The sequence below is a fragment of the Pelophylax lessonae genome (genome assembly GCF_965119305.1).
Source record: "Pelophylax lessonae genome assembly, chromosome: 8".
Taxonomy (NCBI): Eukaryota; Metazoa; Chordata; class Amphibia; order Anura; family Ranidae; genus Pelophylax; species Pelophylax lessonae.
Window position 1 is genome coordinate 268,046,295 of NC_138775.1, and position 23,559 is coordinate 268,069,853.

A 23,559-nucleotide genomic window follows, 5' to 3' on the forward strand; every position below is an offset into this window, starting at 1 on the left:
ATTCAATGCAAATGCCCCCATCCACCCACGTCTCCATGCTTTATTTTGCTAAGAATGCACATTGAAAAACAACCCCCTAGCACAGTGATGGCACCCCAGATGTTTTGAAACTAGGGATGCACCAATCCGATAATCGGATCGGATATTGGCCCTGATACGGGCAAAATAGCTGGATCGGGGGATCGCTAAAATTAACAGATCCACGGGCTGATCCGTTTTTGCTCTTTAAAGCTTGTGAGGGAGCAGAGAACAGCTGTCAAAGAAAAAAAAAAAGAACCTCCTGCAAATGCCTTTCAACTCTCCCAGTTAAGTAATCAATGATTACAATGTATCTTTTCGTTCCGTCTGCCGGAGGAGGGAAGTTTAACCTCTTAAAGACTAAACCCATGGCATTTTAGATTTTGAATGCACAATTGTTATAAGGTATCTGCCGATACCGATCCAGAAGTATTATTTTGTTATAGGCTCACAAAACAGTACTTCCGGATCGGACTCGGGATCGGCGATTTCACAAAGCAAAAGATCGGGATCGGGACCAAAAAAGTCGGATCGGTGCATCCCTATTTGAAACTACATTTCTCATGATGCTCATGCACTCTGCAGTATAGTTGAGCATCATGGGAAATGTAGTTCCAAAACATCTGGGGTGCCAAGGTTCGCCATCACTGCCCTAGCATTTCTGGCAATGGACATCTGGAGTAAGGGCAGATGATTCATGTAGCATTTACTTCCTGGAATCTGTCTGTCGTTAGTTCAGGAATGCAGGCAGGAAGGTGTGCTTAGCTAAGAAAACCCCTCCTCTCCTCCTGAAGACTCCTGGGATTTATGACATCATTTGCCTAGGCCTGGAAACCAGAAAGTAACTGAAGAAATGTAAAAAAAAAAAAAAATGTTTAAAACAATTAAATATGATATACTTTCCTATCTATTTGCTAATCTTAGCAACAAACATAAAGATTAAAGATAGTTAATGTTGATTGAGAGAGGGAAGTTCCACTTTAAGAGGCTCTCCATTAATCAATGGCAACAAGGCTTTTAATATATGTTTACTTGAGAAGAAAGGCTTGCTTGAGTGCCACTCTTCCATGCCACTTTAAAACCCCTTATGACTAAAATATCCCCTATGCTGTTTGTAAAAAAAAAAAAAAATAAAAGAAAAAAAGGTTTGTTGTTGGGGTCATAAGAAAATCCAATCAATGGTAATGTACTGCCCCCACAGGTCATTCATCACTACTGCATGACAATATTTATTTAATTGAGAGGCCGTGCAGATTCAAACAAACATTTTATTATAATTTCCTCTGAATATATTTTGTATATCGATTCAGAATGCTTATTATAATATAATTAGTGTGGTCTTTACTCAGTGGACGTGTGAAAATGTGTTTTTCAAATAATTTAGAGTTTATGAATGCTTTCATTGAAAACTTAACGGAATGAAAGAAATTGATATCATGTTACTTTCTGACACATTTTCTTGAGTTTTGAGGTACAAATACAAATGGGTAACAAGAAAAGAAAAATTATCAAGAAAATATATTACAACTTAGTTCAGGTATATTCTTTTTATTTGTAACGTAACCATGACTACAGAACGGGTCGGTAAAGTAAGTCTTTCGTCTTAATAATGTTAATAAACTCACCCCATGCCAGGAATCTTTACTTTCCATGCTGGCACATATACTGAATATTATCATGACCGACAACAGGTGGATACGGCACTGTTTGAGAACTGTTCTTCCGAGGGCTTTTTTTCTCAAAGAATAGTTGCAGGCAGTGCCGGATTTATATTGGGGCAGAAGGGGCCCTCCTCTATACAAAAATTATGTAAAAAAAATATAAAAAATGATATAAATAAATAAAAAAAAAATAACACTAAAATAATATAAAGTGTATAAGTTAATAAATGACTTTCTTTTATTAAATGTATCATGGGAAGTAATATTTTGCCAACCATTATCTGTAAAAGTTATTTTTTAAGGACTAGGATATTGTATCATTTTTTTTTTAAATGAAATTTGGCGGCTCAAGTGAATCACACAAAGAGTGTGATGACTGCACATGTGTCTGCAAACGTGACCTCAGAATGACGTTGTGCCATGCATTTTAAAATATGTGACTGTCATTGAGAATGGAAACCAACTCTGTGTATAATGGGACTCCTCAACCTGAAGTGCCCAAGGTCTAAATCTGACCCTAGGTGCCGATACCCTCTATTCCAAGTCACCACTTGTCTCCACCGCCTACCCACCTCGAAAACTCCCTCTTCATTCTATCCTCTACCCACCTCCCAGTGCCATCCTTTTTAGAGAATACAGAACCAAGTATCATTTTGTGATGCAAAGTAATTTGTATAGAATGTATTAATGAATACGAGAAAAGCAGTAAAGTGCTGTAGATCCCTTGCAGCCAGCAACAATAGACCCTCCAGCATCAATTGATCTCCAAGTAGCCAGCTTTAGGAGACCCCTCCGACCTCCGTCAACAGTTGATCCCTCCAAGCAACAGCTGAACCCCTCAATAATAGACCCCGCCAGCAACAATGGACTCCACCAGCAACAATAGATCTCCAAGCAGCCAGCTTTAGGAGACCCCTCCGTCAACAGTTGATCCCTCCAAGCAACAGCTGAACCCCTCAGCAACAAAAGGCCCACTAGCAACAAGAGATCCCCCAGCAACAATAGATCTCCAAGCAGCCAGCTTTAGGAGACCCCTCCGTCAACAGTTGATCCCTCCAAGCAACAGCTGAACCCCTCAGCAACAAAAGGCCCACTAGCAACAAGAGATCCCCCAGCAGTCAGCATCAAAAAACACTCCAGCACACCCCATTACCTCTTGTTCTTCCTCCCTACAAGTTGAGGATTCTCGGCAAAGTGGACGCACAGTAGAAATGTACCTTTTGGCATCCTATATTGTCCATCTTCCTTATTTTAATATCTTTAGCCTGCTCTGAGGTGCAAGGAGCTCACAGTGATGTGCCCCCTAGGAGGGGCATCCCAGGGGGGTTAGAAAAACTAGGAATTCGGGACTCCACTGAGTTTCGCTGGCACTTGGTCACGTCTTTTGTTGCTTTTCTTGCAGGACTTTTGGGCAGGACTTATAGCTAGTCCGAAGCAATTTTAAAATTTTTTGTTTACGGCACTTTTGATTTATTTTATGCATTGCAAAAGTATTCGGCCCCCTTGAACTTTGCGACCTTTTGCCACATTTCAGGCTTCAAACATAAAGATATAAAACTGTAATTTTTTGTGAAGAATCAACAAGTGGGACACAATCATGAATTGAAACAAAATTTATTGGATATTTCAAACTTTGTTAACAAATAAAAAACTGAAAAATTGGGCGTGCAAAATTATTCAGCCCCTTTACTCCAATGTCAGGGACAGGATTTCAGGTCTTTTCCCTCTTTCCCTTTGGGGTTTCTCTTCGGGGAAAGCCCTCATCAAGTAATTGGAGGACTGGCTGCACCAGATTCCTAAGGAGCAACCTTCAGCCTAGGTGGACCAGAGTACCTTACCTCTCTCAGAAGCCTCGTTCACCGGGGTTCAGGCCCTGCCTCTTTGGAGGTTGGTCCATTACTGGCCCCTTGTGCACTTTTTTCGTGTGTTGTGATTTCATGGTTCACTTTTTTTTGTTCACAGGGATTTGACAAGCACCTAACCTTAGAGCTCAAAAAAAAAAAAAAATCTGCATTCTTCAGGAAAGCAGACCAAAAACTGAAAAATAACCTTTTTTTTTAGATCTACAGAGGTATTTTTTAATAATGGCTTTTGGGCTGCCAGAAACATTTAATTTCTCACTTTAAATCAATCTTTTTTCCCATTATCTACTTTTCAACGGCTATTCCACCTCTTTGAAATCTGACTACCTCGCCTAATTGAGCCAATATAATGGGCAAATGAAGCCTGGATTCTAAGAATATTTTGTTTTAAATTTAGCTACAAACTGCTTGGGACTTGCCATTAATCCACATTTATCACACGTATTATTTATAAACCGGATAATGAATCCTGTTCTCGGAGCTTGCAAATTTGTGAAATTATTTATGTACCGATTTTTGTCACATGGTGTACAGTTTATGTGACAATTTTTTTGGTATAAACTTGCATAATGCTGATAAAAATTGGTCTTTTATTACTACTCCTTGTCAGATGAAATTACCATTTAAATTTGTTCTGCGTGATATAAAATGGCAGCTGGAATTCTCCTGCTCATACATTCAAATCTATTTCCGATTTAAGGCAGATCTTCAGTTAAAAAAAAGAAGATTAAAAAAACTACTGGGTATGTCCATGGTGGCCCGGGGTCCCAGGAAGTGGGTTGAACAATTCTGGTTATTATTCAACTCAGAAGAGAGCTGTTTTTTTTTTTTTTTTTTGCAAAATGTCTGCCCATTTTTTAATAAAAAAATTACTTTTTTTTATTAAAAAAAACCTGAAGTTCACCTTTAACCACTTCTGGACCGGAAGGATTTTCCCCCTTAATTACCAGGTCATTTTTTGCGATTCAGCACTGCATTAATTTAACAGACAATTGCGTGGTCATGCGACACTGTACCTAAATGAAATTGATGCCCTTTTTTTCCCACAAATAGAGCTTTCCTTTGGTGGCATTCGATCACCTGTGCAGTATTTATTTTTTGCGCTATAAACAAAAAACACAGACAATTTTGGGAAAAAAAAAAAAAAACAATATTTTTTTTCACCTTCTGAATGTTAAATTCCCCCCAAAAAATTTAAAAATCAAATTTTTTAATCCTTCTAGATGAATTTCTGCTACATATTTTTGGTAAAAAATCGCAATAATCGTATTTTGATGGGTTTGCGCAAAAGTTATCGCATCTACAAAACTAGGGGAAAGATTTATGTCATTTTTATTTATTTATTTTTACTAGTAATGGCGGCGATCAGCGATTTTTAGTGGGATTGCGGCATTGCAGCAGACAGATCGGACCCCTAACTGACATTTTTGACACTTTTGGGGGCACCAGTGACATTACTACAGTAATCAGTGCTAAAAATATGCACTGTTACTGTAATAATGACACTGGTAGGGAAGGGGTTAAACCAGTGGGTGATCAAAGTGTTAAGTGTGAGCATAGGGGGTGTTTTCTAACTGTGTGGGGGGAGGGACTTGTGAAATGAACACAGAGACCTGTGATTCTATATAGGAGGATCACAGGCGCTCTGTGATCATTTCAGAGAGAAGAACGGTCAGCTGTGTTTACAACAGCTGACCGTCGTTCTCTCTCAGTGGGGAGTGATCATGAGTGCCACCGGTCCCGTGGATTGGCATTCCCACTGCCTAGAGGGGGCGGGCACCCATGCGCCGTTCGCCCCCAAGACTGCTCCCTCAAACCGACATACCCATACGCCGATTTGCGCAGCTGAGCCAGCCTGCCGCAGTATATCTGCAGCAGGCGGTCAGCAAGCGGTTAAAGAAGACCCATTATTAACTTTCTTTTTTCACTTTCTGTCCCCATAGGGAAAAGTGCATGTAGTACGTTTTCCCATGTTGCTAGGTACTTCCTAACCCTAGCTATGAGGTCAGACTAGGTGCCCACCCTTTCCCCCCATGTCTCGTAGCTCATTGCATTCCTCTTGATCCCACATGTCTCGGGAAAGGGCTCAGAGCTGAGACAAGTGCCCAATATAAAGCAGCCATCTCCTTCCTAGCTGTGTTGTTGGATGGCTACAAAGGAAGGGAGGGGGGCAGCACAGCCAGGAAGTAGTCAGCCTCTTATACTTCTGAATTCCTCTTGCCGCTGCTTTTCTTGGGAAAATGCTTGGATCCAACACAAGTTGGCTTCTCCTTCCTGGCTTTGAGGTTTCCTCCTCTCTCCTTGGGGCGGTTTGACGACACAACTAGGAAGGAGACGGCCGCTTCATAATGAACTCTAAGCTCTTTCCTAAAAACAAGTTGTGGCAAGAGGAATGCAGGGAAATATAAGACATGGGGGTAGAGGGTGAGTGCCCTGTCCAGCCTCATAACTAGAGTTAGGAACAGTAAAAAATAAATAAATAAATAATGATAGTTTAACCAACCCGGGATTTGAGTTGCCCACTGGGTTCTCATACAATTCTGGGACTCCAGAAGAGATATCCTAACACAGTGTCAGGTTCCTATGGTAGTGAGCCCTTGTAGAAAGCCAACTTGGGGTTCTAAGCCCCAGTCTGCTTCTTCACCAGGGCCCCTGATGGTGGGGATGGACTTGCAGGAGACTGGAACCAGGCCCCCAGGTATGCCCAGCTGAAGATATGAAGACCACTCATGTGTGCATAGTACAGATGGTAGGAAACAGAAGAGAATCTGAGAAACGAGCTGAAGTCAGGGAATGCGGTAGACAGGTAAATGCGGTAGACGAACCTGGGGTCGGTACGGGAGAAGTCAGTCACAGAATACAAGTAATAGGCAGAAAAGCGATAGTAGAGCTGGCATCGCCCATATTTGAACACAGAAGCCAGCAGCACATGTGAGTAGAACCACAGACCCAGAAGAACCACTGCAGCAAGGAGGTCAGAATTTCACAGGAAAGAAACTGCAAGCTTAACCGTGACACACGGTATTTCAAGTAAAAGCTATTTTTAAAAATATACTGTGAAGAAAAATACTGCGCTAATGGAGAGAACAGCTGCCAGCATCACACTTAACATAAATTCTGCAAATACTTAGATAAACAAATGCTGCGCCTAAATTGTGAATAAGAAGAGCCATTACTATGTGAGGCACGCTAAAATAATCAAGGTACAACGTGAAAAAAATGGTACAAAAATATAAAGTGCCTCCCAAAGTGCATTTCCGTGTCCACAAAGGTAATAAAGTCACTGTATATGACATCAAGCAGATGATTACACATATTTCATTCTTCATGCGCCCAGTGCCACCAGTGCAAACTCCAACACCAATGAAAGTAAGATTGCCCGTACCGGAAAGAATGGACTCAACTACTAGGGAGGGAGTCAACCAAGCTAGTGTGATAAAATCACTAGTAAGATCTAGAATCCGCTGGACATGTGATAGGACTCACTCCTCCTTGCTATCTGATATGGCAAGATTCAACATGTGCAGATCATTCTCCCAATTGATGGATCAATTTAAAAATATATGGATACCTCCTCTCCTGCCACTTCCAGCAAAGTTTCCTCTTCTGGAAATGGAATCGTATGTTTGATGTCATGTACAGGGAATTTATTACCTTTGTTGACACTGTTTGAAATGCACTTCAGGAGGCACTTTATATTTTGTACCATTTTTTTTACATTGTACCTTCATTATTCGAGCACGCTTTATATAGTATTGGCTCTTCTTATTACCAATTAAGCACAACATTTTTTTATCTTATCTTTTTTATCTATTTTTTTTATAAAATAATCCTCAGTACTCTGGGAGTTCATTTCCATTTATTTAGGGTTTATTTGTAAACCATTGTTTGTCTACAGTAAGAGCCGGTCCACACTAGCGTCACTTGTCAGCCTGACAAGTCGCGCTCCCTCGCGGTCCATTGACCGCTACAGGAGCCGTTCTAATAGGAGCAACACAAGTCGCTCCGACTTAGAAAAAGGGTCCTGTACTACTTCGGGGCTACCTCGGAGCGACTTGCATAGACTTCCATTATGTGAAGTCCCTGCAAGTCGCTCCGAAGTCGTGGTGCATGGTAATGCACAAGTCGCCCCCAAAGTAGTAAGGAGTCGTGAACCGGCTCTAAAAGTAAAATTAAAATAAACTGTTATAGTTTACTTTCAAAGCCAATCTATGGGCATCCAAGGGCTTTCAATAGCAGAAACCTCCAGGTGTGTCCATATTAAACTTTGATCCCCTGAAAGAGAACCCCCTCCATCTATCTTTGGGACCCTACTTGGTCCATGAGAAAACTTGACAGGAGTGACATAAGAGGGGCTGTGCAGAGCCATGACAGTGATCCCTCCTCCCTCACCCGCTTGCAGTCAAGTCGCAACTCCTCCAGAAGGTCTGGACCTCCATACAGGCCTGAGTCCAGGGCAAAACCCTGCAAGAGCCTGTTAACCAGCTGCACGACTATTTACTGCGTCAGTCAGCCGCTCCTGGGCAAAGCGAGGTAGACATACCCACGAGCCTGTAGGGGACTCCCGCCCCCGCTCGTTCCATTTTTTTTGAGAATTTCATATAAAAAAATGTGAAAAATATTGCTATTTTTTCAAAATTTTCGCTCTTTTTTTGTTTATAGCGCAAAAAGTAGAAATTGCACAGTTGATCAAATACCACCAAAAGAAAGCTCTGTTTGTGGAAAAAAAAGGACGTCAATTTCATTTGGGTACAGCGTCGCACGACCGCGCAATTGTCCGTTACAGTCACGCAGTGCCGAATCGCAAAATAGGGCCTGGTCTTGAAGCAGCCAAATCCTCCGGGGCTTAAGTGGTTAATTGCCCCCACAATGCACTGATCACAATGACTACTTTTTTGCAAACAGTGGACTTAGCCCTTAATTTATTCTTTCTCCATTTTCTGTTTTTATTTTCATTTTTATTTTCATTATTTTGGTTAACTGAAGTTTTAATGCGATTTTGTTTTCATTTTGATCAAGCAAAGTTTCTCCAGTCCAGAAATTACCGTTCAGCGCCAGCTGCCCAGTGTGCAGGATTTTAACGCGCACAGTCCCAGCTGGCAACCTCATTTCCTTACCTGCTGGCCTTGCTTTCAGCTATGCAGATTCTATTAAAAGAACCTATTTCATGCCTTAATTTACCAAGGCCATCTTTGATTTGCAGCAAATAGATTGATAAAGTTGTTGGATGTGTTTAGAAGCGAGACGTTTCCCCGGTCATTATTATATGGAACAGTGTTTACAGCACTGCACCTGCAATCAGCAAAACAGCAGTGGCGGACATAGCATGGCCATAGAAGGGAACAAACATTCTGTGGGGGCAGGATGAAAAAATACAAGCACTACCACAAGGCACAATAAAACACCTATAATAAACACACAAAAATATATTTTATTATAATTGGATGATTATATAATGCAGCATGCTCATTACACTATTCTCTTCATTACTGAATCCTAAAGTACCAAACATTTCTACAAGTTTGACTTTTGTTGAGTTTGTTACTTTTTAGGCTCTAATTTCATTTCCAGGCTGCAATAAAATTCATATTCTACCTCTGAAAAAAAGTAAGGTCCCCTAAACCCATTGGAGGTGGTGGAAGAGGGGTCATTTACACCCTGGGCCTCTAATACTAATAATATATGTTGGGCCAAAAAACAGTATCTCTCCTGCGCTCAAGTGGTATGCGCAGGGCTTTTTTTCAGCTGGAACGCGGGGGAACGCAGTTCCGGCACCTCCAGAGCTGAATGTATTTTATGGCAAGGAGTGCTGGGGTGTGCTGGAGGGTCTAATGATGCTGCCTGCTAGGGGATCTATTGTCCCTGGTAGAGATCTATTTTTGTGTGGGGGGGTATCTATTTTTGCTGGCAGGGGGTCTTAGAATACTGGTGGGTCAATTGTTGCTGGGAGGGATCTACTGTTGAGGTAGAGGTCTATTACTGCTGGAGGGTTTATTGATGCTGGCTGCTTGGAGATCTGATGTTGCTGCTGGAGGTCTATTGTTGCTGGGGTGGTACTTTGTTGCTGGGGATCCATTGTTGCTGGGGGAATCTATTGTTGCTGGGGTGGGGTCTATTACATTCCATACAAATTACCTAGTAGCACAAAATTATACTTATTATCCAAAAAGGGGCGGTACATGGCGGTGCATAGGGAGTGGAACCAAGGGATGGTGCTCAGAGGTGGGTAGGGGGCAGAAATTACTCAGAAGGGAGGGGTTCCTGCACCTATTCTCTGAGAAGAAAAGCCCTGGGTATGCGGGAAGGTAAATATTCTAGGTGATTTTTGGCACAGATGGAGTGGTCTTGCTGCCCTCCTCAGGACCAAGGGTATCCAAAGAGTACTGCAAGAAAATGACAAGAGAGGACGCACCGACCTTGTGCATTACCACTAAAAAGTTTATTAAAATCAAAGAAGGGTTGCGTACAATATACTCACAAACATAGGATGTGTACAAGCATGTAGGTTGTTGTGGAGACAAGGCTTAGTGATAAAGCTTCAGTGGAGACACCTTTTTCCCATAAGAACTCCTACAGGAGTGAATTTCCCTTCCTAGGGGGATATTTCCCCTCACCTCCTGTTGTCTCCCTCCGTTTGTAAGTAGGAGTCGTTTGTAAGTCGGATGTTTGTAACCCGGGAACCGCCTATACATAGTATGTTAACCCTTGAGCCCAACATATATTGCAAGAAAGCGACAAGAAAAGGGCGCACCGACCTTGTGCATTACCACTAAAATGTTTATTAAAATCAAAGAAGGGTAGCGTACAATATACTCACAAACGTAGGATATGTACAAGCATGTAGGAAATGGGAACCGCTCGCTTCCAGAAAACTTCTCTACTACTGGATAGCGTGATGGCGTCCTCATTCCTCAAACTCTGGTGTGGCTTATGCCTTTCGAGGGAGGACCCTCTTCCTCAGAGCCAAAAAGTCCTCCCTTGAAACGCGTAAGCCACACCTGGGTTTGAGGATGCCATCACACTGACGTTTACTAAACATTCTCTGGTGGTGAATCAATCACTGTCATTTCATCCCCCAATCACACTTGAGTGTTAATGATTTCAGATGTCTGTTGTCTGTGATGTCTGTTGTCAACATCCTTGTATCTGCTTTATGTTTTTTTTCTGTGTGTTGTTGTGGTGTCTCAAGTTATTGGAGCTCTTAAGGCTGGCCATACATTATACAATTTTCTTTTAGATTTACCAAAACCACAAAATATGAGATCAAACCTAAAGAGAAGGTCTGGCTTACAGTCTCCGCTCTAATTCTTACCAAAGGTGTTCTATCGGTTTGAGGTCAGGACAAGTTCCTCCACCCCAAACTTGCTCACCCATGTCTTTGTGGACCTTGCTTTGTGCACTGGAGCGCAGTCATGTTGGAACAGGAAGGGGCCATCCCCAAACTGTTCCCACAAAGTTGGGAGCATGAAATTGTCCAAAATGTCTTGGTATGCTGACGCCTTAAGAGTTCCCCTCACTGGAACTAAGGGGCCAAGCCCAATCCCTGAAAAACAATTCCACACCATAATCCACCCTCCAACAAATTATTTGGACCAGTGCACAAAGCAAGATCCATAAAGACATGGATGAGCGAGTTTGGGGTGGAGGAACTTGACTGGCCTGCACAGTCCTGACCTCAACCCAATAGAACACCATTGAGATGAATTGGAGTGCAGACTGCGAGCCAGGCCTTCTCGTGCCTGACCTCACAAATTCATCTGGAAGAATGGCCAAACATTCCTATAGACACATTTCAAAACCTTCTAGACAGCCTTCCCAGAAGAGTGGAAGCTGTTATAGCTGAAAAGGGTGGGCCAACTCAATATTTAACCCTACGGACTAAGACTGGGATGCCATTATAGTTTGTGTGTATGTAAAGGCGTCCCAATACTTTTGACAATATAGTGTAAATGATCCTGCACACAGTCCAAGATTCCAAAATTATTTATTAATCCATACCAAGGTATACAGCTAAAAACCTGAATCTGCTAATGCGGTTCGACCCTAAACAAAAAGAAAAAAAAAGATCCTAATCACAACTATGATTAGAACCCTTTTTTAAGGTTGAAACACGTTAGCCAATGAAAGTTTTTATCTGTATGCCTTAGTATGGATTATTACATTTTGGAACCTTGGACTGTGTGGTATTATCTAAATACATTCCAAAATTTGTATTACAGAAACCTTTCCCAGCACCAGTGCTTTCCCTTAGAACAGAGGATAACGGAGATGGAGCAGGTGTATCTCTTGTATATCTATTCATTTTGTTCACAGGCCTGAACTTGCTAGGAGGAGACCAGTTGATAGGCATACGTGCTAAAATACTTGTGTTGTGCATTTTCGAGTGCTGCCATTGAGGACAGTTGGGCCAAAAATGTGTGAATCTGCTAAAAAAAAAAAAAAAAACTTGTTTTCCAATACAACAATGAGGAGCACAATGCTCAGATCTGAATGGTCGCCATTGAATATAATAGAAATCTTCATGTTGAGCCTTGCCATGCTTCGGGAAACCCGCAACAAGTTTCTCAGGTTTGAATGGGGGCTTAAACATGTGCGCATAGAAGATTCATCTGCAATAAATGTTTGGTGAATGTCAGATTCACTGCTTTATAACTACAGTATGCTTCAATGTGAGAATACATTGGTTATCCAGAAAAAACCTTACAGGAAGTGCCCCTGGCGCAAAACCGGGCAAAAATTATGATTAGGACCCTTTTTTAAGGTTGAAACTCGTTAGCCAATGAAGGTTTTTAGCTGTATGCCTTAGTATGGATTATTACATTTTGGAACCTTGGACTGTGTGGTATTATCTAAATAAATTCCTAAGTTTTGATTATGGAAACCTTTCCCAGCACCAGTGCTTTCCCTTATAACAGAGGATAACGGAGATGGAGCAGGTGTATCTCTTGTATATCTATTCATTTTGTTCACAGGCCTGGCGTTGCTAGAAGGAGGAGACCAGTTGATAGGCATACGTGCTAAAATACTTGTGTTGTGCATTTTGGGGTGCTGCCATTGAGGACAGTTGGGCCAAAAATGTGTGAATCTGCTAAAAAAAAACAAAAAAACGTGTTTTTTAATGTAACAAGCAGGAGCACAATGAATGCTCAGATGTGAATGGGCGCCATTGAATATAATAGAAATCTTCATGTTGAGCCTTGCCATGCTTCGGGAAACCCGCAACGAGTCGCTCAGGTTTGAATGGGGGCTTAAACATGTGCGCACGGATACATTGGTTATCCAGAAAAAAACTTACAGAAAGTGCCCCTGGCGCAAAACCGGGCAAAAATTATGAATAAGACCCCTTTTTAAGGTTGAAACACGTTATCCAATGAGGATTTTTAGCTGTTTGCCTTAGTATGAATTATTACATTTTGGAACCTTGGACTGTGTGGAATTATCTAAATAAATTCCTAAGTTTTGATTATGGAAACCTTTCCCAGCACCAGTGCTTTCCCTTAGAACAGAGGATAACGGAGATGGAGCAGGTGTATCTCTTGTATATCTATTCATCTTGTTCACAGGCCTGAACTTGCTAGGAGGAGACCAATTGATAGGCATACGTGCTAAAATACTTGTGTTGTACATTTTCGGGTGCTGCCATTGAGGACAGTTGGGCCAAAAATGTGTGAATCTGCTAAAAAAAAACAAAAAAACTTGTTTTTCAATTCAACAAGCAGGAGCACAATGCTCAGATGTGAATGGGCGCCATTGAATATAATAGAAATCTTCATGTTGAGCCTTGCCATGCTTCAGGAAACCTGCAACAAGTCGCTCAGGTGTGAATGGGGGCTTAAACACGTGCGCATGGAAGATTCACCTGCAATAAATGTTTGGTGAATGTCAGATTCACTGCTTTATAACTACAGTATGCGTCAATGTGAGAATGCATTGTTTATCAGGAAAATAACTTACAGGAAGTGCCCCTGGCGCAAAACCGGGCAAAATTATGATTAAGACCTTTTTTAAGGTTGAAACACGTTATCCAATGAAGGTTTTTAGCTGTATGCCTTAGTATAGATTATTACATTTTGGAACCTTGGACTGTGTGGAATTATCTAAATAAATTCCTAAGTTTTGATTCCGGAAACCTTTCCCAGCACTAGTGCTTTCCCTTAGAACAGAGGATAACGGAGATAGAGCAGGTGTATCTCTTGTATATCTATTAATTTTGTTCACAGGCCTGAACTTGCTAGGAGGAGACCAATTGATAGGCATACATGCTAAAATGCTTGTTTTGTGCATTTTCGGGTGCTGCCATTGAGGACAGTTGGGCCAAAAATGTGTGAATCTTCTAAAAAAAAACAAAAAAACTTGTTTTTCAATGCAACAAGCAGGAGCACAATGCTTAAATGTGAATGGGCACCATTGAATATAATAGAAATCTTCATGTTGAGCCTTGTCATGCTTCGGGAGACCCGCAATGAGTCGCTCAGGTGTGAATGGGGGGTTAAACACGTGTGCATGGAAGATTCACCTGCAAAAAATGTTTGGTGAATGACAGATTCACTGCTTTATAAATACAGTATGCTTCAATGTGAGAATACATTGGTTATCCAGAAAAAAAACCTTACAAAAAGTGCCCCTGGCGCAAAACCGGGCAAAAATTATGAATAAGACCCCTTTTTAAGGTTGAAACACGTTAGCCAATGAGGATTTTTAGCTGTATGCCTTAGTATGGATTATTACATTTTGGAACCTTGGACTGTGTGGTATTATCTAAATAAATTCCTAGGTTTTGATTACGGAAACCTTTCCCAGGACCAGTGCTTTCCCTTAGAACAGAGGATAACGTAGGTGGAGCAGGTGTATCTCTTTATATCTATTCATTTTGTTCACAGGCCTGAAGTTGCTAGGAGGAGACCAATTGATAGGCATACATGCTAAAATACTTGCGTTGTGCATTTTGGGGTGCTGCCATTGAGGACAGTTGGGCCAAAAATGTGTGAATCTGCTAAAAAAACCAAAAAAACTTGTTTTTCAATTCAACAAGCAGGAGCACAATGCTCAGATGTGAATGGGCGCCATTGAATATAATAGAAATCTTCATGTTGAGCCTTGCCATGCTTCAGGAAACCTGCAACGAGTCGCTCAGGTGTGAATGGGGGCTTAAACACGTGCGCATGGAAGATTCACCTGCAATAAATGTTTGGTGAATGTCAGATTCACTGCTTTATAACTACAGTATGCTTCAAGGTGAGAATACATTGGTTATCCAGAAAAAACCTTACAGAAAGTGCCCCTGGCGTAAAACCGGGCAAAAATTATGAATAAAACCCCTTTTTAAGGTTGAAACACGTTAGCCAATGAGGATTTTTAGCTGTATGCTTTAGTATAGATTATTACATTTTGGAACCTTGGACTGTGTGGAATTATCTAAATAAATTCCTAGGTATTGATTATGGAAACCTTTCCCAGGACCAGTGCTTTCCCATGGAACAGAGGCTAATGGAGATGGAGCAGGTGTATCTCTTGTATATCCATTTTGTTCACAGGCCATGTTGAGCCTTGCCACGCTTCGGGAAACCCGCAACGAGTCGCTCAGGTGTGAATGGGGGCTTAAACACGTGCGCATGGAAGATTCACCTGCAATAAATGTTTGGTGAATGTCAGATTCACTGCTTTATAACTACAGTATGCTTCAATGTGAGAATACATTGTTTATCCAGAGAATAACTTACAGGAACTGCCCCCTGGCGCAAAACCGAGGAGTGCGTTATAAAAGTATAAACCTTATTCTAATTTAAGGATCATTTTTTAATTGTTGATTAAACTTCTATGTAACAACATACGTTGTTTCTTTCCCCCGGTAAAATAAACATATGCAATTTATCTTGTACAAAGGCTTGTCCCAGGGCAATAGCCGACAATCTGGTGGTCAAAGAGTCCCCATTACTCATGCGTAATTAGGATTAACAGATTGTCCAACTGTTGCCTCGATCTGCTGTTGCTAATGAATATGCATGACCTCCAATTTAGGCCTTTCCAATGTGTTCCTTAATTGCACACAAAGTTACAGTTCATTATAAATATGGGCCGGTGTCTGCGACGGGTGGCACTGTCATACATCAGGACCTTTAATGCTTCTCATATTAATACGGCGGCCGCTGACACCGCTAGACTGGTGGAAACGTTTCTCATAAACTTTGGCTGCGTTATCTCTGGGAGTTTGGTGGTTTATAAAATATGAATAAAATTACTTGTGTAAATCAATACGTATAGCAGTCGAAGTCGCATAAAAGGCATGGACTCTCTACTATTACAGATCACTCGCTGCTACAAAGTGGCAATCCTTTAGCTAATTGATCCCAAAGCTAATATTTTAATGCGTGTAGTGCAACAAACTGATAGCGCCCTTCATTAAAAATGAATGCCAGTTGATATAGAAATTTTTTTTTTGTTAAGGGTAAGGAAAGAACTAAGCAAACCAGGGACGTGTCGGGGTGTTTATTCCAGCCTGTTTTTGGAAATCGCCTTTGAAATGTAAATGTAACCTGAATCATCCGACAGCGGGTACCGACTGATTGAAATTATGTTTATGTTGTTAATTGTGCAAACAAACTTTGATCTAGCAGAAAACGGGCCTGAGTTTCGTGACCAGGTAGGCCTGTGAAAGGGTCATATGAAGACGGAATAACAGTGTTGTGGGCAAGCGTCAGACGTTGCAGAAGTTCTCTGGAGTTTTTAAAGTGGAGCTCCAGCTGAAAGTTGGGTTTTGGTTTTGAATAAGAGTCAAAATCGTGGTTGACCTAAATCCGAAACTCATCCCAAGTCCCGGTTTTGTCTACTGTGGACTAAAACTGGTGGAAACGTTTGGACTAAAATTGTGGAAAGGGATGGATTTAGAAAAAATGTCCATTTTTACTCTTAAAGCGGAGTTCCGGCCTCAAAATTTTGGGCCATCCGCTTGCTGAGGGTCACCTGAAAAAGAAATGGATGCTCCCGATTTTCTTTTTTTGTTCACTTACCTTGTTTTAAAAGAAAATATACTCACCTTCCTTCCACTTCCTCCCTCTGCGGCCGCGGCCCGCACCGTCACTTCCGGCTTGCGATGATTCCTGGGAGCTGAACGTCATCGCTCCCAGGTGTCAATGCGCCTGCACCGGCCCCGCACGTCACTTCCGGTGCAGGCGCGGCGTTCCCTGCTAAAAAACTTCTGGGCATGCCCAGAAGCTGTGCAGGGATGCCGCGCCTGCACTGGAAGTGACAAGCAGGGCCGGTGCAGGGCATTCTGGGACTCCGACGTCACCGAAGAGGAGGCAGAAGAGGACACGCTGGCTTCAGCTGCCCACACCTGAGATGGCAACGCTGGAGAAGAACATTTCAAGGTAAGTATTTCTTCTAAAAGGTAAGTGCGACCCGGGACAGTTCAGAGGCTATCCATTATGGAATGTACTAGTCCTGACTGTCCCGGGGGTATTTTTATCTAAAATTCACCCCCAAGGCCGGAACTCTAAGAACTAAATGAAGGGCTTAGTAGTTAGCACTTATAGTTTGTCATAGTCAGGTCTTTGGTATAAATGTTTGCCAAGCCGATATCTGCATGTAGTGAAGGGTAGCATAGTGTCTTAGAGGCTATCACTTATGGTTTGGCATACTGGAGTCCTTGGTTTGAATGTTGGTCAGGCCAATGTCTGCATGTAGTGAAGGGTAGCATAGTGTCTTAGAGGCTATCACTTATGGGGAGGACATTGCGGTCAGTGCATTTCCTATGGGGCACGGAATATCGCACCGAGCACAGCAAAGGGCAAAGTATAACATCACATCTGATACGTCTTCTAGTCTCCACCACAGTCCCCCTATACATTTATTGTATGGGACTTCACAGATTTCCACTTGCACAGAAGCACTTTTTTAAGTGTGATTCATAAGACCGGTTTCACTACACTGTTAGAGATATTCTCTACAACCAGCATTGTTCCTGGCTCTCTTTGCTACAGACATTATTGATATACCTTTCTCTGGTTTACAGCACATTTTGCACACCTTTGTAAAAGTTTTTTGTTTTGCCTTTCTGGCATATTGAATAATCTGTGCACTTTGCACTTTAGTGCACACTCTTTATCATTATATATATTTTTTTATGGTTATATTTTTTATGGGTATATTACATAAATTGTATGCTTTTTAACGGCACTGAGTTTTTTTACATTGATGCACATGTCACTTTACTGGTTTATATAAACATTGTTTGTCACGGGTGGGCACCAGCACCTTTTTATTTATATTTATTTTTATATTTATTATTATTAATAATATTATTATATTTATATTTATACCAGGTTTGAACACATTGTATACAGAATCAACCTTTTTGCACATACCATATTGAGTAGCGCCACTTACCCATACCAACACACCACACTCTCTCTGGCTTCTCACTGCTGAAAAGCTTCTGGGTAGGCAGCAACTCCCTTGCTTTATACATACAAAATCTTTATTTTGCATTGTGCGGGATTACCTCAATACTATAGCACTGGTTCAGTCTAGAACGACCGGGTAGTGTAAGGTGGTAAGGGTCTGTGGTCAGCTAGGATAGTCCTCTAGGCGGTGTTTTGGCAGCTGGGGACAGAACCTAAGTTAATGGTACCTCAGACTCCAAAGTTGTGGGAGATGGTTTCGTCAGGGATCTGCAACCAGTCTTTGATCTGGATTGGTTTAACACTTTTATGTTTTTCTGTTACTTATGGTTTTGTTTAACTGCTTGCCGACCGCCGCAAGTAGATTTACTGCGGCGGTCAGCCCCTGCCAGGCAGAGTGACGTTAATTAACGTCACTAGCCTGGGAGGGTCTGGGGAGCGAGTGCGCGCCCGCGGAGGCGCGCTCCCGCTCCCGCGCGGTCACGGACCCCCCCGCGCGTGTGACCAGCGGACCCGATGTCCGCCGGCCACTTGGCGATCGGCGGGGGAGAGGGAGAATTTCAGGCAGCTTGTGTAAACAAGCTGCCTGTCATTCTCCTCGCTGCAAAGACACTGATCACATGGATCTACTATGTAGATCCGTTGATCAGTGTCCTTACAGCTCAAGCCACAGCCAATCACAGTAGAAAGCACGCCCCTAGGGACACACACAGCCCCTCCCTCCCAAATAAAGTTAACCCCTTCACTACCAGTGTATTTTTACAGTAACAGTGCATATATATAGCACTGATTACAGTAGAAATGTCACTGGTAACCCCAAAAGTGTCAAAAATGTCAGTCAAGGGTCCGATCTGTCCGCCGCAATGTCGCAGTACCGCAAAAAAAATCGCAGATCGCCGCCATTACGCGTTAAAAAAAAAACAGCAAAAATGACAAAAATCTTTCCCTTAGTTAGTAAACGCGATAACTTTTGCGCAAACCAATCAAAATACGCTTTTTGCGATTTTTTTTACCAAACATAGGTAGCATAAAACAAATTGGCCGAAAATTGTAAAAAATTTTGATTTTTACATTTTTTTTGGGGGGAATTTCATATAAAAAAATGTGAAAAATATTGCTATTTTTGTAAAATTGACGCTCTTTTTTTGTTTATAGCGCGTGATCAAAAAATCGCACAGGTGATCAAATACCACCAAAAGAAAGCTCTGTTTGTGGGGAAAAAAGGACGCCAAATTAGTTTAGGTACAGCGTCGCACGACCGCGCAATTGTCCGTTAAAGTCACGCAGTGCCGAATCGCAAAATACCCCCTGGTCTTTTAGCAGGAAAATCCTCCGGGGCTTAAGTGGTTAATAAAAGGCTGAACCGGCCATTTAATCCCAATACTGAGTTAGTGTTGTCATTTAAAGGTAAAGGGGGGTGGTGTTGGGAACTGATCCAGGTAATATGGTTAAACAGGTGGGATCTGAACTACCTTAGTCATGTGTGTGCATGGACACATAGGATAACATGCTGGGGAGTTTACTGCCTGCAGAAAAAAAATGCCTGAAGGCAAAAACAGCGGCTGTAACAACATCCAGTGTGCATGAGGCTGAATAATTGGATATTTATTTATACATTTTCTATTTTTTATTTTAAAAAATTGTATATTATATGGTGCCCAATATTGGACACTATTGTCTAGAAATCAAGGATGCATTTATTTAACTGAGGATGAAATTGGGGGCTTTTATTTCCCCCGGGGACTGCTTCCTAAAATCAGGGATTGTCCCCGGAAACAGTTTACACAGAATAGCTGGAAAGGCGGATAGCATTGTTTGGGGTTTCAGTTTATTACACAGGAAATTACAAAGACACAAGATTTCTGGCAGGATCAGCGGGTATTTTATTTTACTTGCAAAAAATATTCTTAGCCAGAAAAAAAGGAAATGAATGCAGCCATCACATCTAAGGACTGGTAAGCTGCAATATATTACATATTTGTTTGTGGGTTTAGATATAATTTAAAGCAGTTGTAAACCCTTACATATACCCAGTGAAATGACTGGCCTCATGTGATACACAGAGATGGAACAAATGCTACATACGTTTTACCTGTTTATCTGCTGTCTTCTCTTCAGCTGCTCAAAGTAGATGATTTAAAAAGCTTGTCTTTTTAGAAAAAAAAGGGGGCAGAGAGCTGAAGTTACACACTGCAGAGCTCAGCGAGGAGAGCTGATTGAAAGGGAAAGGACACACCCCTGTCACACAGCACACAGGAACTGAGCTGATGCTGTCAATCATAGGCTGTGTGCTGGAGCTCCTTCACCTGTCACCTTTTTATCTCTTGGTGTCAAGAAAACTTATCAGAAGTGACTCATGCTTATAGCAGAGGAATGAAGCAGCAGAGAGAAATGACACTCAGTGCTCTGGACTGAGACAAGTACACACTATAGAAAGATGTGCTTTGTTCATATTTCATGTCTGAGGTTTACAACCAGTTTAGGAACAGTGGTGAAGTTTTACCTATCTAAGCACCTCCAGCAGAGGCTCACCCATCCTTGAAAATTGTTCCTATGTCACTAAATAACAGCTGATAATCAGCTATTTCAGGAGACGTATTCTGTATTTCCTTCCTTTATGAAACATCATCAGATTTTTTTCGGCATCCGGGACAAATGCATAATATTTAAGGGAACCTAAATAAGAATGACACAGCGAGTTTGCAACAAAATTACTCCGCCGCAAAGAATAGAGAAACCATTTTATCTAAAACCTAAGCGGTCCCGCTCCTGAATCTCATATGCTGTTGAGGCCGATAGGGAGAATACAAATCAGGGGAAGGATTGTGTGTTTTCCTTTCCCAGATACACGCAGAGGGAAATTGGAGTCTATATTCTTCTATATAAATGGAAATCCTTTTCATATGGGTAAAATTGAGGAGTTGGTATAAGAAAATGATGTTGTAAAGACGAGAGGCGACTGAGTTCAAAAGTTCCATTGGCTTAAAGGAATGCTCCAGGGGGGGATAAAGGAAATGGTTAGTAAACTCCAATGGTATCGGGTTACAAGCGCTAACCACGGGATTTAATAAACACCCACATATGGTTTCTTGCATCGGGGCCCTGAAGGTTCTAGTTACGCCACTGCCCACAACTATGAAACAGAGGTCAGGTAGGTGATCGGTGGAAGTGAACCGGAAGCGGGACGTCTCTGCTACACACCGTGGTTTATACTGAAACAGAGATGTGAAATAGAAATGGGCCATCTTAAATAGATCTGTAGCACAGACCCAAAACAGCCCTGTAGAATTGTCCCCGGTTCTGTTCCCTAGAAACTGCGGCGCGGGGGCAGGAATTGGCCCTTGGGTTTCTTTTATCCGTACTTGGGGTACTAGTCCATCTACTGACACCAACAATGGGGCAAATTTCCTCTCACTGACCCCTACAAAGGCCACAGTTATTCCCAATGACAAATGGTGGGGCACAATTCCTCCCACTGACACAGATGGGGCACTATTCCTCCCACTGACGACAATGATGGGGCACTATTCCTCCCACTGATGACAATGATTGGGCACTATTCCTCCCACTGACGCCAATGATGGGGCACTATTCCTCTCACTAACACCAATGATGGGGCACTATTCCTCCCACTAATACCAATTATGGAGCACTATTCCTCCCACTGACGCCAATGATGGGGCACTATTCCTCCCACTGACGCCAATGATGGGGCACTATTCCTCCCACTGACGACAATGATTGGGCACTATTCCTCCTACTGACGCCAATGATGGGACACTATTCCTACCACTAATACCAATTATGGAACACTATTCCTCCCACTGACGCCAACGATGGGGCACTATTCGTCCCATTGACAACAATTTTGGAGCACTTTTCTTCCCACTGACACCAGTGAGGGAGCACTATTTCTACCACTGACACTAATGATGGGGCACTATTACTCACACTAAAACCAATTATGGAGCACCAGTCCTCCCAATGATGCCAATGATGGGGCACTATTCCTGCCAATGATGTCAATAAGGAGGCACTACTCTTCCCAATGATGGAGCACTATTCCTCCCACTGACACCAATGATGGAGCACTATTCCTCCCACTGACACCAATGATGGAGCACTATTCCTCTCACTGATACCAATGATGGGGCACTATTCCTCTCACTGATACCAATGATGGAGCACTATTTCTCCCACTGACACCAGTAGCCCCACAGTCTCATTACACAATGACCAGGCAGTGAGTGTCTCAAGGTCTAATGCTCGTTGAACGTGAATGGGGTCTAGGGGAGCTTTGGGATACTCCAGAATTTAGTGCACAAGATATTCAGAAGACTCTATCTCTCTCCCTTCAGGGGCAGGGGAGTCTTCTTGGACTTTTGTTTTCTTTCATCCTGGGGATGGGCTTCCTCAGCTAAGCACACCCTCCTGCCTGCAAGTTAAGGACAGATGGATTCCGGCAAGTCAATGCTACATGAATCATCTGCCCTTACTCAAAATGGCCAGGAATAGAAATGTAAAGGGGTGGTTTTCAAAGTGATCTCTCAAGAAGATAAAGCATGGAGACATGGATGGATGAGGAGTTTGCTTTGAATATTAAAAATGAATCAAATAGCTTTTTCAGTTTGTATTGCTCAGATGCAGTTTAGTTCCACTTTAACCCTCTGTAGTAAGATAACATTTTTTTTTGACAAAGTAAAAATTCCTCTCTCCTAGTTTCTATGAGGTTTCAATTAGAGACAGAGTACCTGGAATATTAAGAATCTTCAGTAAAAGACAAGAAACATGAAATGAACACGAATACATGATATGGACAACTGAAAATACGCCAACTGAAAGGATAATCATACAATTTGGCATCCTCCAACTTACGCGTTTCAGAGACTAAATGGCTCCTTCATCAGGGGTGTAGGAGGTAACCTTGTAGTTATTCATTGGTGTATCAAAGAACATTCCATATTGAGTCTCAGAACTTTCTGCCTTTCTGCCCAACCTTAGAGGTAATGTATGTTGTACTGGATAGGAGAGCCAATTGTAAAGAGGAGCATCCAAAAAGTGAAACACCAGGGGGCACTAAGGTCTGGCAAAAAGGGTCCTGCACCTATGAACCCATTATGGAATGGCAGATCTCACATTGAGTAGTAATATCAGTATGGGCTGGATTGGGACAGCACAGCTAAACTAATGTTTCTCTTACGTCCTCCGACAGTCGCCGCCCACTCATACAGTCTTCGCCAATGGGGTATTGACTTCCTCTCCACAGGAGTAGCTAGGCAGAAGACTTGTTAAAAACAAAAGCATTTAACATAGACACACCCATGGGGGCTGTCCCACTGGTCAATACCCCCCTGCAGTAGCCATCCCAACTCAGTTTGGTAGCATAGCAGTAAGTGTACAAGAAAAGCCCAAAAGAGGGGCGGGGGCAGCGACTGTCGGAGGACTCAGAGAAAGGAATTTTACAGTAAGATTTTACAAAAATTCAGTTTTCTCTTACGTCCTCCGACAGTCGCCGCCCACTCATACAGTCTTCACCAATAGCTACTCCTGTGGAGAGGAAGTCAATACCCCATTTGTGAAGACTGTATGAGTGGGCGGCGACTGTCGGAGGACTCAGAA

General features: G+C 42.2%; 1 protein-coding gene across 4 annotated transcripts in view; it reads left to right on the top strand.

Annotated features, from left to right (window-relative positions):
• NEGR1 (neuronal growth regulator 1) overlaps positions 1-23,559 on the top strand; it is an 846,722-nt gene that overhangs the window by 45,825 nt on the left and 777,338 nt on the right. The window lies entirely within an intron of this gene.